This window comes from Phyllobates terribilis, unplaced genomic scaffold (genome assembly GCF_046119375.1).
Source record: "Phyllobates terribilis strain yellow unplaced genomic scaffold, ASM4611937v1 Scaffold_2__4_contigs__length_985480577, whole genome shotgun sequence".
NCBI classification, from domain to species: domain Eukaryota; kingdom Metazoa; phylum Chordata; class Amphibia; order Anura; family Dendrobatidae; genus Phyllobates; species Phyllobates terribilis.
In genome coordinates this window covers 768190347-768209647 of record NW_027362762.1, presented here as the reverse complement: position 1 = coordinate 768209647, position 19301 = coordinate 768190347, and the positions used below count along the sequence as shown (strand labels likewise).

The 19301-nt window shown below is 43.2% G+C and overlaps 1 protein-coding gene across 3 annotated transcripts in view; it reads left to right on the top strand.

The window, feature by feature from the left end:
- The window catches only part of STS (steroid sulfatase), an 829793-nt gene that overhangs the window by 134125 nt on the left and 676367 nt on the right, over positions 1–19301 (top strand). The window contains exon 1 of one of the 3 annotated variants that reach the window (XM_073667338.1): positions 9316–9769. The exons of 1 other annotated variant lie outside the window; for it this stretch is intronic. The gene's annotated coding sequence lies outside the window, so the exon portion shown is untranslated. Of the gene's footprint in view, positions 1–9315; positions 9770–19301 lie in introns of those variants that run through there. One more of the 3 variants, XM_073667340.1, reaches the window with a different exon arrangement.

The following is a 19301-nucleotide window of genomic DNA, read 5'->3' as shown; positions in this document are numbered from 1 at the left end:
GTGTGGGGGCTTTCATACCGTGTGGGAGATAATGTGGGGTCTTTGTATAGTGTGGGGGCCATCATACAGTGTGGGAGATAATGTGGGGTCTTTCTGCAGTGTGGGGGCCATCATACAGTGCTGGAGCCATCAGTTTGGAGGCTACTAAGGGGTCAGTATACTCTATGAGGTACAAAACAGTGAGTGAGCATTATGCAGTGTATAGGAGAACATCATATTGTGAAGAGGGGAGCTGTACATGGGGAGAAACTCAAGACATTTTTTAATGTTAAGTGGGCAGTTATCGTTATAGGGGAACTCAGGTTATTATGACTGTCAAAGGGGCACACAGAGGGCATTATTACTTTCTAGGGGGCAAAATGTGGGCACTGTTTTCTAGGGCACTTGCACATGGCATTACTATATTCTAGAGGTTTGTTTAACCATCTAGAGTGCGCACAACAGGTGCAGTAATAGGAACACATACGGCAACGGTTCAGTATTGGGGTATCAGCAGGATGAGGAGTTTGGCAGTATTGCAGGTTGCTTGGCAATAGATGGGGATGGAGCCAAAATGTAAGGAGTAGTGATGGGTGACCACTAAAATGCTCGGGTGCTCGGGTTGAGCACATTGGAATACTCGGGTGCTCGACTTGAGAAACGAGCCTAAGTCTATGGGAAACTCAAGCATTTTTCAGGCGGCCCCCCCGGCGGTCTGCATAGGGCCTAAAAATTGCCAAAATCGATGGGAGCAGTGCTCAAATGACATGGGAACAGCATGGGGAAGACCCCTGGAAGCATTTATGTCTCCCAGGTCACTTCTGTCAACAACGTTGTCAGAGGTATTATGCCACTTTTACGGACTCACAATAAAACATACAAAAACAAAAACAAAATGGATTTTCCTGGGAAATATGTTAGGGGATATCGTTTCCAGGGTAATGACTTGTATATAAAGCAAAATAAATAACCAAAAACAAAAATACTCCTCCACACCTTTGGCTATGTTCACACTTAGCGTTTTTGAAGCGTTTTTGCACTTTTGCATTGCTTTCAACCGTGACAAATGCATTCACCAGGAAATGTAATTTTAACATTTTACAACCTTATCTGGCCATGTGGTTTGTGAGATATCATCAGACACATCGTATTTCATTTATGAAGGAGGGACTCTGAAAGTCACAAAGCCTATTTTTATAGGGCCATCAGGCGGCCGTTACTATTCTTAAAGGGCCAGCAGTCGGCCTTCACTATTATTAGAGAGCCATGAGGCGGCTATGTTTTATTGCTCCCATTACTAAAGAGTGGGTCTCCTATACTTTTATTACATATGCAGTGAGTGGCAGGGCTGCCCAAAATTTGGACGCACCCCAATACCTCTTTGAAGAGACTTAGAGGAGGGCCTCCTGAAAACAATGTTCCCATTATTAGGAAGTAGGTCTCCCATTGTGTTTGCCTATGCAGTGAATGCAAGGGCTGCCAAAAATTGGGAGGCACTCCAATGCTCCTTGGAAGAAACGTGGAGGAGGGCCTCATAAAAAATGTTCCCATTAGTAAGAAGCAGGTCTCCTATACTTGTAATGCCCATGCACTAAGTGTATGGGCTGACAAACATTTACCCCTGGGCAGAATACATGAACATACTATATAAAAAAATTTTTTACGGGCATCATAAACACCTTTTAAAAAAATTATGTGGGTATTGCATCACGGACCACGGTCACCCTGGTGATATGGTGGTGGAGGATGAGGAGAAGGAGGAGGACAAGAGCAAATAGCCAAAATCTGGAAGTGTATAACCATGTGTGGGTGTGAAAAGGTGCATGGGAATACACCTCCCAAAAAAAGACACTGGATTTCAGTTTATGTTACGCTGCTATCATTCGGTGGTGTTGAGAAGTCTGGCCCAATCCAGCCCTTGTTCATTATTATAAAACTCAGCCTGTCAGCATTTTCAGTTGACAGGCGGATGCTCTTATCAGTTATAATTCCACCAGCGGCACTAAAAACCCGCTCTGATAAAACGCTGGCGGCAGGGCAGGCCAGGACCTCCAAGGCGTAGAGAGCCACTTCATTCCACCTATCCAGCTTGGATACCCAATAATTATAAGGCACAGGAATCACGGAGGACGTTGGTACGTTCGTATGGTCGGCAAGGTACTCCCTCAGCATCTTCCCAAACTTTGCACTCTTTTTGAGAGTACCCCGCGCCTCAGGGCCTGTGCAATGGAAGGGGCTGAGAAAATTCTCCCAGAACTTTGACAGTGTTTCCCTGCCTCTGCTGGATTGAAGTTGTGTCTCTCTCGCCTGTACTTCTTGGTTGTCCAACGAACTGTGACCTCTGCCACCAGCGTTTTCAGATGGGAATTTTTTATTAGTTCTGCAACAAGGGTCTTCTGGTACAGCCCCATTTTTGTAAACCTGTCCACCTTAGGAATAAGAGATATAAAGTTCTCCTTGTAGCTTGGATCTAGAAGTGTCACCAACCAGTAATGACTGTCACCCAAAATTTTGAGAACGCGAGAGTCATGGGAAAGGTGGCGTAACATAGCAGTCTGGCACACATGACTGAGTTTAACAGGCAAGACTTCCGTGTCCTCATCAAGAGGATGACTTGCCATGCTCTCCTCCTCCTCTTCCTTTCTGTCCTCTGGCCATCCATGCTGAACAGACGGTATGACAGTTGTGCAGGTAGTACCATCTATAGTGCATAAAACTAGCTACTGTTCTTCCTCCACCTCTTCCTCATTGTCACCCAATCCATGTTGGGATGAGATGAGGCTGGGCTGTGTGTAATCACCCTGTATGGTTCCTTGCTCCATCTCATCATGCTGCGCCTGCAATGCATCCTCTTTGATTATGAGCAGAGAGCATTTCAGAAGAAAGAGAAGCGGGATGGTGACGCTAATTGTGGCATCATCGCCGCTTATCATCTTGGTCGCGTCCTCAAAGTTTTGGAGGATGGTACATATGTCTGACACACTGTCCACTCCTGAGGTCTTATGTGTGGAGTCTGAGCTGAATACTGATGGCCTTGTTGATGCTGGTACTCAACAACTGCCCTCTTCTGCTCACAAATCCTTCCCAACATCTGCAGTGTAGAGTTCCATCGCGTGGGGACATCACACACCAGTCTGTGAGCCAGGAGCTGCAAACGCTGCAGAAATACGGCAAAAGGGGCGGAGGCTGTAGGTGACTTTCTAAAATGGGCACACAGGCAGCATACTTTAACAAGCAGATCCGGCAGCTCCGGGTAGGATTTGAGAAACCGTTGAACCACGAGGTTAAACACATGGGCCAGGCATGGTACGTGTGTGAGCTCGCCTCGCCTCAGAGCCGCCACCAGGTTCCGGCCATTGTCACACACGACCATGCCTGGCTGTAGGTTCAGTGATGTGAGCCACAGATCTGCCTGCTCCTTTAGAGCTGTCCACAACTCTGCAGCATTTTGCAGTTTGTCACCTAAGTATATTAGCTTCAGCACAGCCTGTTGCCGCTTGGCCGAGGCAGTGCTGCAGTGCTTCCAGCTTGTGACTGATGTGGTCATTTCAGAGATGGAGGCTGAAGAGGAGGAGGAGGCTGAGGAGGATGAGGTGCAGGAGCTGGAGACTGTGGGGGCAACCCTGATTGACATAGGGCCTGCAATCCTTGATGTTGGGAGGACGTGTTCCATCCCAGGGTCCGACTGGGTCCCGGCTTCCACTATGCTAACCCAGTGTGCCGTCAGCGAGATGTACCATCCCTGCTCACAAGCACTTGTTCACGTGTCCGTGGTTATGTGGACTTTCCCGGTAACTGCGTTGCTGATGGCATGGTTAATGTTTTTGGACACAGGCTTGTGTAATGTGGGGGTGGCACACCGGGAGAAATAGTGGCTGCTGGAGACCAAGTACCGAGGGACGGCCGCCGCCATCAGGTTGCGGAATGCTTCTGTCTCCACGAGCCTAAAGGCAACATTTCGAGCGCAAGCAGTCATGAAATGTGGAAATTTAGTAGTAAGGCCTGACCTTCGTTGGCTGCGTATTTGCTCTTGCGTTCCAAGGACTGGGGTACGGACAACTGAACGCTGTGCTGGGACAAGGACGTGGACTTGCTTCCTGATGCTGCTACTTGAGAGTGTGCAATGGCAGGTGCAAGGCAGAAGTCATCTTCGCATGTAACATAGACAGCGGATTGGCTTGCATGCACAACAGCGGAAGAAGCAGTGGTGCCACCCGCTGACACTGTTCCTGGACCCTGGGGTTCGGCCCAGAAAGTGCTTTGCTGCCATGTTCCTGATCATGCTGGTGGTGGTCAGGCTGGTCGTTTTGCCACCCCTGCTGATGCTGGCCTGGCAACTTTTTGGGGTTATTGGCAGAGTCTTTAAAAAACAACCAGACTCGGGAAAACCTGATAGTTGTACTGGCAACTTCCTTCGTGTTGATGTTACAGGGAATGGTTGCCTGCCTTCTGTCTGCGGCCACCACACTGCTTCTTCCTGCCTGCTAGGGTGCTCTGCCTCCCTCCCCCTGTGTGCTGCTGTCCTCGCTCTGCATGTCCTCCTGCCAGTCTGGGTCATTTACTATATCATTCACCACATAGTTTTCCATTTCCGCACTCTGGTCCTCCTCCTGACTTTCTGTGTCTCATCATCGTCCACCTCTTGTGACACTTTGCCACCGTCGCCTTCTCGTGACCGTGGCTGCTCAAATATTTGGGCATCGCTACATGCGAGCTACTCTTGCCCTGCTTCAAGTGGACTGGGCGAGAGGCCCGAATCTATAAATGGAATTGTGAACAGCTCTTCGGAGTGTCCAAGTGTGGGATCATTTGTCTCCAGGCACTCAGCATGGTGGGAGGAAGGAGGATCAGGGTGAGAAATATGCAGTCCATACTCACAGCTACTGAGACTTGACCTTGTGGAAGACAGGGTGGTGGTGGTGGTGATGGTGGCAAAGTGACTGGAAGCATTATCCGCTATCCAACCAACAAACTTTTGACACTTCTCTGGGTTCAATAGTGGTGTGCTGTGGTCCCCTAGGAATTGGGACAGGAAGGTCGGGCTAGAATATGTGGGTGTTTGTTGTGGCACATTTTCAGCTTGCCCACGGCCTCGGCCTCTGCATGCACCATCACCATCACGTCCAGTTCCCCGTCCATTATCACGCGCCTTGCCCACTTTAAATGGAGGACAATATCTCCCATGCTCACTACAAATGGCTGAATTTGGAGGAAAGTTATATGTAATCTGTGTGACAGAGAACCCACAGTTTTAAATACCTGGCCTGTAGGTAACTATTTTGAACAGCAAACTGGTGTCAATTGCTTCACTGACACACTAAAACAAATTTTTAATGGAGGCCAGAAATGACAGTATTTTCTGAAAGCCTATATGTGATCCGTGTGACAGACAAACTACAGTTTTAAATACGTGGCCTGTAGTTAACTATTTTGAACAGCAAACTGGTGTCAATTGCTTCACTGACTCACTGAAACAAATTTTTAATGGAGGCCAGAAATGGCAGTATTTTCAGCGTAATTATATGTGATCCGTGTGACGGAGAAAACACAGTTTTACATAGCTGGATATTTAGCGCTGTAATATGGAAAGGACCTGGCTGTATCCTGCAGTGCCAACAAGCAAATGGCGCAGAACAATGGTGTTCTCTGGATTGCATTTTAAGCAAATAATGAGGATTAAGATCCAAAAAAAATTATTCCTGGCCCCTGAGACCTGGACCTACTTCTAGAAATATCTAACAGCAGCAGATAAAACTGGAATGGAGCCTCTTGTGCTATGTGCACTGCAGTCTGCTATATACCCTGCCTGCCTGCCTATATACACTGCCTGCCTGATATCTCTGCAGATGGATTAGTCCTCAGAAGGACTGTTTGTTGAGATGGACATGTGTGTCTAATACTAGAAACAAGCAGATCTCTCCCTAGCTCAGCAGCAGCTCTCCCTACACTGTCTGATTCCGCAGTGACTGTGACGAACATGGCGGCATCAGGTCTGATATAGATCTGATGACACTGTGCGGCCTAGCCAATCACTGTAATGCCACAATCAACATGGCTATGGCATTACAGTGAGTGACAGGCAATCCCTGCATGTTCATTGGCTCGGTAAAGAGCGCCAAACATGCAGGGAGGAGACCTGAGTTCCCTCCAAGCAACCCTGGAAATACTCGGTGAGCATTTTGAGCAGTGAGATGCTTGGGCGAGCACCGAGCAGTAGCGAGCATGCTCGCTCATCACTAGTAGGGAGTCAAATGTGTCTTTGCTGTGATCTCTGTAGACCTGAGACTGAGTCCTGGATGGAGGAGTTGTCGTGTCGGTCTGGGCCAGATGGAAAAGACAGGAAAAATGAACAATTTAATCAGAAAGAACATCAGCTGTAAGTTACAATATATAATCGTGCTGTGATCTCTTATATGTTCTGCAGGACGGGCATGAATCAATATATGTCACCATATGGTGGTAGTATCAGTGCTGGTCTTTGTATAGAGATTATTTTTAGTAATATCTGCTGAGGTTTTCCTACATCCACTATCTGGGAGCACCACCATCGTTGTAAATAGGGTTACCTGGTAAGGGGCCCACTGAGAAGTTTTGCCCCCCCCAAACCAAAACCCTAGCTACGTCTCTGGATACCATCCATGTGCTGTGATTCTCACGGACCTATAGACTTTTTTGGGTGATTTTAATCTGTGACTCCAATCAAACACAGACATTTCTCTATGATTTTTTTGCGGATACACGGTGCATAGAAATACATGGACATGTGAACAGCACCTTAGATTTTAAAAGTTACACATTCTTTTCATGAAAAACATTGTTAGAACATGTAGGAGATTCACTGACATCTGAATGAGGCCTGAAGGCTTGCTGACATCCTGCATTTTTTCTGTGCTTTTTTGAAAGGTAAAAAAAACAGTGTTTTACAGTACCAGCAAAGTGAATGAGATTTCAGATATCTCATGCTCATTCTGCTTATTTTTTCCTTGCGGTTTTGACCCATCAAAGCATTTTTTATCTGTAGCATGTCAATTCTTTAAAGAGTAACAATAGTTTTAATTTTTATTTCATCAATTAATAATAAAAGAAAATAAGAAATGTTATAATATATCTTATCAGAGAAATCTGATTCCTTCTCTGCCAGAATTGCTCATTAATTTTCAAAATTCTCACTTCAGGGGTAAAATCTGTATTTAGTGAAGAATGACTTTTACATTACTGCTAAAAGAGATGGCAGCTACTACTGATAAGATTCCATGTAGATTGGAGGGGGTAGGAGGGAGGAGCTCTGTATCTAGCTCCTCCCTCTTCCTCCTCTTCTCTCCCTTCTGCATAGTATCTTATTATTAGGAACTGTAAGTGGCTTAGCTAGAGACTGATGGGCCCCAGTGCAAAATTTGGACCTGGGCCCCCACATACATGTTGGTAAGATGTATGAGCCCTTGTAGCGTTGTAGATCTTATAAGACATATGTATTTGCTCCCCATGTAATAATGTTCCCTATCTTTGGCCCCTTCCTGTAATAATGTCCACCATCCTGTTATAATGTCCTCCATCCTGGCCCATTCTTGGTTTGATGTCCTCCATCCTGGACCTTTTCCTTGTATGATGTCTACCATCTTTGTCCCAACCTGGTATAATGTCCACCATCCTGTGCCTCTTCCTGGCATAATGTACCTCATTCTGGGTCCCTTCCAGTAATAGTGGGTCCCTTCCAGTAATAGTGTTACTTGTTTTTCTCCAATACATTTAAAAAAAAAATAAACTATTTGTGCGGTGTCTTCTTCCATAGCCTGGCAGCTGACTCCGGTGTGCCCACCATGGACCATACATGAAATCACTGCCATTCGCCACCTGTGATGGGCACACAGACATCAGCTTCCGGCCCATAATTGGCTGGTGCCATGTATTGCGGTGTAGCAAGCTGGCTGGTCTCTTTGCTGCAATATTTTTCAGCAGAATGTATGTCCTCAGACGAACCTCCAGGTGAAATAGGTGCAAGTGTGGCGGGCTCCCCTCACACATGGGCCTAGTCCCTGTCACACTCTCTGTGACCGCGGTTGCTACACCCTTGGCAACTGCCATCTCCTATCTCAGTAATGGAAACGCTGGTCTTCACACAATACAGATTTTAACCGTGAATTGAGAATTTGAAAATTAAAGATCAGTCTAGGGACAGAAAGTAGAAAGCAGATTTCTCTGTTACCATATGTTACAAAGTTACTTATTTTCATGGGTACTATTGATTTTTTAAATAAAAATTAAAAGGATGGTTATGGTTTGTGTGTTTTTTGAAGTGTTGTTCACCTATTCAAAACAAATGGAAAAATGCATATAAAAACTAATTTAAAATGCATGTAAAAACGTGTTGAAACCGTGCGCATTTCACTCAGCATTTTTCCTGCTAACCTTCTGGCTTTTGGTGCAGAAAAATCTTCTGCAAATACTCATTGTGTGGATATACCCTTCGGCCATGTTCCCAAGATGAGCTTTTGGTGAGTTTTTGATGCTGCAGATATTCTGCGCCATTTCTGCACCCATTATGTAAATTAGGTTACTTGCAGTTTTTTCATTGCATTTTCAGTGTGTTTTTATTACATTTGTGATGCTGCGGCTTTGTCTCATGTTGCTATGTCATGTTTTAAATAAAGCTGCCTTGTTTTTGAAACTACCTGGTATTTGGCTTGGACAAAACTTCATGTGCATATTACCTGCGTTTTTTGTGCGTTTCCCCAGTGAAAACGCACTAAAAGCACATGTGCATTTTTTACTTGAAATTTTTCTGCATCTAACACAATTCTAAGGGGAAATTCTGCTTCGAAAACTCAACATACCCACAAGAGAAATTGACCTTATGCGTTTTAAGTGTGGTTACGCAGAGTAAACGCATCAAAAACGCATGTAATCCGGATCTAAATATGTCAGTACCTGGAAGTTTCAAAAACAAAGCTGCTTTATTTAAAGCATGACATACCAAACAAAGATCAAAAAAAGTAGACAAAAACGCACAAAAAATGCAATGAAAAATGCACATGTAAACTAAGGTGCAGAAATTCTGCAGCGTTAGACTATGTGCCCACGATGCAGAAATGCTCAGGATGGAAAAAAAAACGCATATGAGCACACAATCATAGATTACCATTAGACCGAATGCAAATCCAATTTTTTATTGGATTGATTTAGTCGGATTTAATCGTAAGTGGGAGCGAGTCCTAATAGTGCAATACTATTCTCAACTACACTTAAAAGGAAACAGAGAAAAAAGAATCTTAGAACGCATAAGACTAAATGTGATGCTTAGCAACAATATCAGGCATTACATGATAAAGGAACCTACAGATCTAAGCAGAACAAATAACAAGGGCTTCATAGGATATTAAAGGGTGTTTTACAGCCAACACAGACAAGGCTTGCCTCGATTTCTTTGCAATCGTAACACTGGCTAGAAAACAAGCCAAAGAGACGTGTTTCCAGATACAAATAACTGCAGGAGCAAAGAGCTGAGTGTAGAAATGCGCTGTAACTTCTGCAGGCTGTCTCGCTTTTCCTGCAAGCTTCCACCAATCACGGCTGTTTAACCATTAACGACAGAAGGCAGGAAGCGATTTGCTTCATGTTGTTTTGAGCCTTGAATTTCAGCACTTTTCTCTCCGCTACAATGAATCAATAACAGCGAAAAAATAAAGCAAACTTGTTCAGGAGCTTAATGAGAGCCTCCGAATAACTGCGGCAGTCTGAGAGCGTTTGTAAAGCTGTCTCTTTGGTAACCGGCCTGTGAATCAGTGACTCACTGGTAAGTGTAATGTGATCTGAGAGAGGGGTGTGTGTGTGAAATACTAGGTAAAAGGCTTGCTGTCAAACTCTGCAGTTCATATTATTGTTATCTGCACTTTCTTTTCAGTGTGAATTACAGTAACATGAAATTTGTATCACGATACTTGAAAGGATACATTTTGTGCCATATATTTTTGCATTGCCCTTTATATTGCTTTATGTCTGCATGAAAGCAGTACTAATTGATCATAACAAATGACTGGTTAATGTTGCATATTTATGCAGAAGGATAATTATACTGTAATTGTATAGAAGTGTGGGTAAAGGGAATGTATGTGCACCGTTGGTTGCTATGCAATTTATGCCTGGTTATGCTGAATAAATTTCATGTATATCTGATAACATTAATTTAAAGGCAATCCATCGCCAGGATCACGGCTCTTGCACGCGACCATAAAAATTTGAATAGTGCTATTCGTAATTATTCAATAAAGCAAAGTCCGAGTTTTTCCTCTGATTCAGTCCAAGCAAAAAATAGTGGCATTCACTTGTTGCTTCCGATAATTGGATGGCATTCGGCCATTCGTGTCTATGGTTGCGTGCAGTGACGTAATTAGAGTCTGATGCGTCCTCCATCCTGGTATATGTGTACCTCATTCTGGTCCCATTCTGGTATATATATCGCTCATTCTGCTGTATGTCCCTTATTCCAGTATATATATCCCCATCCTGGTATATATGTACCCCGTTCTGCTGCTGTTTTTTAATGTATAAACGAAAATAAACTATTATACTCACCAGGTACATAGAAGTCATGGGGCTCCATAGAATAAGTATCATGCACCCCCAATAGTCCTCCATATAGTAAAAGGCATCCCATAGTCCTTCATATAATATACTGCACAGCTCAGAGTCCTCCATAAAGTATAATGCACCCCCATAGTCATCCTTTGTAGTATAATGCACCCACACAGTCATATATAGTAGTATAATACACTCCAGTCATCCTATAAAGTATAATTCACCCCCATAGTCATCCATAGTAGTATAATGCACCCCATTGTCATCCATAGTAGTATAATGCACCCCATATTTAAAAAAAAAAAATATTCACTATTCCTTGGCTCCCGCACCATGCACGTCCTCTTGTGATGCCAGCAGCTGACTCTGGAGTGCGTTAGGAGCATGTTATATCACTGCCATTCATCTTGTCAGTGGTGACTGCTGCGATCGCGGTCATTAAGCCACTGGGTGCATGAAAAACATGGGACCGCACTCGGATGACATCCGATTGTGGTTCGATTTTCACAACCATACTGCATGTAGAAGATGAGGAAACTTTTTTTCCTCCATATGATCACATTCTGATCATACACTAATCAGCATAATTGTACCGATTTTCGTGGTTGAGAAAAAAATGATCATTTGATCCTAGCCTTATGCAGCCTTCTCTTAAGTGCAAAAATCGCAGTGTCTTACAATTTCAGCAGAATGGATGGGATTTTTGGACATATCATGCACAATATTATTTTTTTACCTTGTGTAAACTGATCCACACTGCGTTTTTTAAATCAACATGCCAATTTTTCTTCTCGAGTATGCAGAGTGCATATTTTCACCATAGAATTGCTTTAGATGTAGAAAACCCATAGATGAAAAACCTTATATTTGTTTTTAGTGCACTTCTACTGTGGTCTGTATCATTACAGTTTTGTCAAAGCCAAATACCATGAAGTATTAAAATGTATTTATTTTATACTACATCTTTATTTAAAACATGAAATACCAAATAAAAACTGTTAAAAAGCCACAGTTTCCAAAGTGCAATAAAAACACATGGAAAAAAACACAACGAAAAAAAAAACCCCTCAAGTAAACTAATATAGCTAATGTGCAGAAATGCTTGAGAAAATTTGCAACATCAAAAACTCTTCAAATACTTCTTATAGGAAGGTAGCCTTACTGGATGCAGTTTTCAAAACTAAATTTATGTTGAGGCTGAAACTACACAGGTCATGTTGCCAATGATTGCTGTATGATGTCGCTACATCTCAGCATAAAGTGTATTGCAACACAAAAAGTATCGAAACAAGCCAGTCACAAAAAATTCTACTTGTTCTGACTGACTTGTTGCGGTTGCATTACTTTTAAAGGGAATTTGTCATGTCCCAAAATGCTATTAACCTGCAGATATGGAGTTAATTTGCAGGCTAACAGTTGTATGACTACCGTACTGAAAGCCCACTGCCAGGAAGATATGAGCTTTAGGCCTCGGTCCCAATATCAGTATTTGGTCAGTATTCGGTCAGTATTTTTTCTCAGGAGTGGGAGCCAAAACCTGGAGTGGGTGATAAATGCAGAATTGGCCCTCTTGTTTCTCTGATACCTTTTATCTGATTGTTCCTCACCTGGTTTTGGCTCCCACTCTTGAGAAAAAATACTGACCAAATACTGATAGTGGGGCCATGGCTTTATTCCTCTCGGCATTCTCGGGCTTTCAGTCACAGAAGCGTGGCTTCGGTCACTGCTCAGTACATAGTGAGCAGCGGCTAAAACTAGGTCCGCACACCAACTGACAGCCGATTCAGCAGCATCATATTATTTTATATTATTTTTATCAATTAATATTCAGAAGAATTAAATATGCTGACATCCTGCTATTTACCGTATGAGCCCACATACAGCCCTTATAATAAGTATGAGCCCCCACATGGCCTCCTATACACAGGCACACATTATATATATACAGTACAGACCAAAAGTTTGGACACATCCTCTCATTTAAAGATTTTTCTGTATTTTCATGACTTTGAAAATTGTACATTCACACTGAAGGCATCAAAACTATGAATTAACACATGTGGAATTATATACTTAACAAAAAAGTGTGAAACAACTGAAAATATGTCTTATATTCTAAGTTCTTCAAAGTAGCCACCTTTTGCTTTGATGACTGCTTTGCACACTCTTAGCATTTTCTTGATGAGCTTCCAGAGGTAGTCACCGGAAATGGTTTTCACTTCACAGGTGTGCCCTGTCAGGTTTAATAAGTGGGATTTCTTGCCTTATAAATGGGGTTGGGACCATCAGTTGTGTTGTGCAGAAGTCAGGTGGATACACAGCTGATGGTCCTACTGAATAGACTGTTAGAATTTGTATTATGGCAAGAAAAAAGCAGCTAAGTAAAGAAAAACGAGTGGCCATCATTAATTTAAGAAATGAAGGTCAGTCAGTCCAAAAAATTGGGAAACACTTTGAAAGTGTCCCCAAGTGCAGTTGCAAAAACCATCAAGCGCTACAAAGAAACTGGCTCACATGAGGCCCGCCCCAGGAAAGGAAGACTAAGAGTCACCTCTGTTTCTGAGGATAAGTTTATCCGAGTCACCAGCCTCAGAAATCGCAGGTTAACAGCATCTCAGATTAGAGACCAGGTCAATGCCATACAGAGTTCTAGTAGCAGACACATCTCTACAACAACTGTTAAGAGGAGACTTTGCGCAGCAGGCCTTCATGGTAAAATAGCTGCTAGGAAACCACTGCTAAGGACAGGCAACAAGCAGAAAAGACTTGTTTGGGCTAAAGAACACAAGGAATGGACATTAGACCAGTGGAAATCTGTGCTTTGGTCTGATGAGTCCAAATTTGAGATCTTTGGTTCCAACCAACGTGTCTTTGTGCGACGCAGAAAAGGTGAATGGATGGACTCTACATGCCTGGTTCCCCCCTTGAAGCATGGAGGAGGAGGTGTGATGGTGTGGGGGTGCTTTGCTGGTGACACTGTTGGGGATTTATTCAAAATTGAAGGCATACTGAACCAGCATGGCTACCACAGCATCTTGCAGCGGCATGCTATTGCATCTGGTTTGCGTTTAGTTGGACCATCATTTATTTTTCAACAGGACAATGACCCCAAACACACCTCCAGGCTGTGTAACGGCTATTTAACCAAGCAGGAGAGTAATGGGGTGCTACGCCAGATGACCTGGCCTCCACAGTCACCAGACCGGAACCCAATCGAGATGGTTTGGGGTGAGCTGGACCGCAGAGTGAAGGCAAAAGGGCCAACAAGTGCTAAGCATCTCTGGGAACTCCTTCAAGATTGTTGGAAGACAATTTCCGGTGACTACCTCTTGAAGCTCATCAAGAGAATGCCAAGAGTGTGCAAAGCAGTCATCAAAGCAAAAGATGGCTACTTTGAAGAACCTAGAATATAAGACATATTTTCAGTTGTTTCACACTTTTTTGTTAAGTATATAATTCCACATGTGTTAATTCATAGTTTTGATGCCTTCAGTGTGAATGTTCAATTTTCATAGTCATGAAAATACAGAAAAATCTTTAAATGAGAAGGTGTGTCCTAACTTTTGGTCTGTACTGTAATATATATATATATATATATATATATATATATATATATATTTACACTACCGTTCAAAAGTTTGGGGTCACCAAGACAATTTTGTGTTTTCCATGAAAACTCATACTTTTATTTATCAAATGAGTTGCAAAATGATGATAAAATATAGTCCAGACATTGACAAGGTTATAAATAATGATTTTTATTAGAAGGAATAAATTTCTCCTTCAAACTTTGCTTTCATCAAAGAATGCTCCCTTTGCAGCTATTACAGCATTGCAGACCTTTGGCATTCTAGCTGTTAAATTGCTGAGGTAATCTTGAGAAATTTCACCCCATACTTCCTGAAGCCCCTCCCACAAGTTGGATTGCCTTGATGGGCACTTTTTGAACACCATACTGTCAAGCTGCTTCCACAACAGCTCAATGGGGTTGAGATCTGGTGACTGCGCTGGCCACTCCATTACAGATAGAATACCAGCTGCCTGCTTCATCACTAAATAGTTTATGCATAATTTGGAGGTGTGCTTTGGGTAATTGTCCTGTTGTAGGATTAAATTGGCTCCAATCAAGCGCTGTCCACAGGGTATGGCATGGCATTGCAAAATGGAGTGATAGCCTTCCTTATTCAAAATCCCATTTACCTTGTACAAATCTCCCACTTTACCAGCACCAAAGCAAACCCAGACCATCACATTTCCTCCACCATGCTTGACAGATGGCGTCAGGCACTCTTTCAGCATCTTTTCAGTTGTTCTGCATCTCACAAATGTTCTTCTGTGTGATCCAAACACCTCAAACTTTGATTTGTCTGTCCATAAAACTTTTTTCCAATCTTCCTCTGTCCAATGTCTGTGTTCTTTTGCCCATATTAATCTTTTCCTTTTATTAGCCAGTCTCAGATATGGATTTTTCTTTGCCACTTTACCCTGAAGGCCAGCATCCCGGAGTCGCCTCTTCACTGTAAACGTTGACACTGGCGTTTTGCGTGTACTATTTAATGAAGCTGCCAGTTGAGGAGCTGTGAGGCATCGATTTCTCAAACTAGAGACTCTAATGTACTTGTCGTGTTGCTCAGTTGTGCAGCGGGGCCTCCCACTTCTCTTTCTACTCTGGTTAGAGGCTGTTTGTGCTCTTCTCTGAAGGGAGTAGTACACACGGTTGTAGGAAATCTTCAGTTTCTTGGCAATCTCTCTTCATTTCTAAGAATATGAATAGACTGTCGAGTTTCACATGAAAGTTCTCTTTTTCTGCCCATTTTGAAAGTTTCATAGAACAAACAAATGTAATGCTCCAGATTCTCAACTAGCTCAAAGGAAGGTCAATTTTATAGCTTCTCAAATCAGCCAAACCATTTTCAGCTGTGCTAACATACTTGTGCAAGGGTTTTCTAGGGTTTTCTAAACATTCATTAGCCTTCTTACACAGTTAGCAAACACAAAGTACCATTAAAACACTGGAGTGGTGGTTGTTGGAAATGGGCCTCTATACACCTATGTAGATATTGCAATAAAAATAAGACGTTTGCAGCTAGAATAGTCATTTACCACATTAACAATGTATAGAGTGTATTTCTGATTCATTTAATGTTAACTTCATTGAAAAAAAAAGTGCTTTTCTTTCAAAAATAATGAAATTTGTAAATGACCCCAAACTTTTGAACGGTAGTGTATATATATATGTATATACATATATATATATATACATATATATATACACTGCTCAAAAAGATAAAGGGAACACTTAAACAACACAATGTAACTCCAAGTCGATAACACTTCTGTGAAATCTACCTGTCCAGTTATGAAGCAACACTGATTGTGAATCGATTTCTCCTGCTGTTGTGCAAATGGAACAGACAACTGGTAGAAATGATCGTCAATTAGCAAGATACCCCCTATAAAGGAGTGGTTCTGCAGGAGGTGACCACACACCATTTCTCTGTTCTCATCCTTTTAAGCTGTTGTTTTGGTCACTTTTTCATTTTGCCATTGCTCTCACCCCTAGAGGTACAGTAGCATGAGGCGGTGTCTACAGTACAACCCACAGAATTTGCTCAGGTAGTGCAGTTCATACAGGATGACACATCAGTACGAGTTGTGGCATGAAGGGTAGCTGTGTCTGTCAGCACAGTGTCCAGAGCGTGGAGCAGATACCAGGAGATGTGGAGGGAGCCATAGGAGGGTAACAACCCAGCAGCGGGAACGTTAGCTCCTCCTTTGTGCAAGGTAGAACAGGAGGAGCACTGCCAGAGCCCTGCAAAATGACCTCCAGCAGGCCACAAATGTGCATGTGTCTGTACAAATGGTTAGAAACCGACTCCGTGAGGGTGGTATGAGGGCCCGACGTCCACAGATGGGCGTTGTGCTCACAGCCCAACACCGTGCAGGAAGCTCGGCATTTGCCACAGTCTTCAACAAGGTAACAACACTAATGTCCATATCAAGTACCTTCCTTTACCTTTGCCGGGTCTTAGCTGCTTCTATCAGCTCTGTTCTGCCAAAGCTGTGGTTTAAGGCTCACCAGACGTGGTCTCCAGGCCACGTGCCTTCCAGGGCTACTGGTGTCCCAGACACAGGGATCAGGTCTCTTGCCTTCCTGTATCTCAAACCACCCAGATATATATCTCTTCTGTGCGAACGGGACCTGTTATAATGTCACAGTCATGTGATCAGTCACCTGAAGGGGAGATACGTGGTCAGCCAGAACACACCCCTTCTGACATTTTGCCAATGCAGCGAGTCGCTGCATTACATATCCTCCCACTCTTGTTCAAGCCCATGGTATTGAACACATGATATACTCAATCACATTATAATTCACGGTTCACACAGAGTCCATGTACTTGACGTTTGCACTGCTCAGCCCCTGGAATATTAGTCATCAACACTAGCCCATTCCTTAGGGACCTAACATCTGTCATTGTCACTAACTTCGTCAAGTCATATTTCCGAGTCCTTACCTTGTCAGACCTCCCTCGCTCCGAGCGGTCAATACAGCAGTGCGACCCACTTGCCCTTGTATCTAAGGTCAGGTCCGACTCCATACTGTCTCTCAAAACCACCCGGATATATAACTCTTCTGTGCGCACAGGACCTGTGATGATGTCACAGTCATGTGTTCAGTCACCTGAAGGGGAGGTACGTGGTCAGCCAGAACACACCCAATCTGACATTTTTGCAATTCAGCAAGCCGCTGCATTACAATATATATATATATAGATATATATATCATGACTATGAAAATTGTACATTCACACTGAAGGCATCAAAACTATGAATTAACACATGTGGAATTATATAGTTAACAAAAAAGTGTGAAACAACTGAAAATATGTCTTATATTTTAGGTCCTTCAAAGTAGCCACCTTTTGCTTTGATGACTGCTTTGCACACTCTTGGCATTCTCTTGATGAGCTTCAAGAGGTAGTCACCGGAAATGGTCTTCCAACAATCTTGAAGGAGTTCCCAGAGATGCTTAGCACTTGTTGGCCCTTTTGCCTTCACTCTGCGGTCCAGCTCACACCAAACCACCTCGATTGGGTTCAGGTCTGGTGACTGTGGAGGCCAGGTCATCTGGTGTAGCACCCTATCACTCTCCTTCTTGGTCATGTAGCCCTTACACAGCCTGGAGGTGTGTTTGGGGTCATTGTCCTGTTGAAAAATAAATGATGGTCCAACTAAACGCAAACCGGATGGAATAGCATGTCGCTGAAAGATGCTGTGGTAGCCATGCTGGTTCAGTATGCCTTCAATTTTGAATAAATCCCCAAGAGTGTCACCAGCAAAGCACCCCCACACCATCACACCTCCTCCTCCATGCTTCACTTTGGGAACCAGGCATGTAGAGTCCATCCTTTCACCTTTTCTGCGTCGCACAAAGACACGGTGGTTGGAACCAAAGATCTCAAATTTGGACTCATCAGACCAAAGCACAGATTTCCACCGGTTTAACCCTAGAACGCATACCTGGGGCCTCGCAGGCCCGTCCTGTTAATTGTTTTCTATTTTCTGCAAGATTATTTAGTTAGAATTTTGAAACTCTAGGTATTCCTCAGGTATTTAGTTGTTTGTCATTTTTATTTGATTTATTCCATGTTATTTGCACACGGGCCTAAAAGGCCCCAGGTATGTGAAAGTGTAGATTTTTATGGTCATGCGTTCTAGGGTTAATGTCCATTCCTTGTGTTTTTTAGCCCAAACAAGTCTTCTGCTTGTTGCCTGTCCTTAGCAGTGGTTTCCTAGCAGCTATTTTACTATGAATGCCTGCTGCACAAAGTCTCCTCTTAACAGTTGTTGTAGAGATGTGTCTGCTGCTAGAACTCTGTGTGGCATTGACCTGGTCTCTAATCTGAGCTGCTGTTAACCTGCAATTTCTGAGGCTGGTGACTCGGATAAACTTATCCTCAGAAGCAGAGGTGACAATTGGTCTTCCTTTCCTATGGCGGTCCTCATGTGAGCCAGTTTCTTTGTAGCGCTTGATGGTTTTTGCAACTGCACTTGGGGACACTTTCAAAGTTTTCCCAATTTTTCGCACTGACAGACCTTCATTTCTTAAAGTAATGATGACCACTCGTTTTTCTTTACATAGGTGCTTTTTTTCTTACCATAATCCAAATTCTAAGAGTCTATTCAGTAGGACTATCAGCTGTGTATCCACCAGACTTCTGGGTCATTTGGATGTTTTTTGTTGTCATTAAGATTTAAAAAGAGAAAACAGTAGTTTGACAATAAATGGCTTCACCCAACCAATAACCATGAGTGGAAAAAAAAGTTTTTTGTTATCATTCATATTCTCTGAAACAAGGCCAAGAAAGCAAAAATTATGCTGGCTTATGTACACTTTTGAGCACAACAGTATATAAAACCACCAACAACAACACATACTCAGCTCAGTCACGTTCCCCTGGCGCAGTGCTCCAGTCTCTGGTGAAGGAAGCTCCCCTGGAGCTGAGATTCTATTCTATATTGCCAGCAGCGGAGCTTCAGATTTGGGGCTTAGGCCCAAGGCGTTAGCTCAGATTGCCCTCATTATAATCCATGTATGGTTGTGAATATGTCCCTAACAGTGGCAGCAGGCTATCAACATGGCCACTAGACAAGGGTGCTTCAAATCATTTTACTCAACTCTATTACTTCTCCAGGCTCCAGAAATCTACACGCTAGAGCAAAAAGCTGAACCATGGGATCAGCTC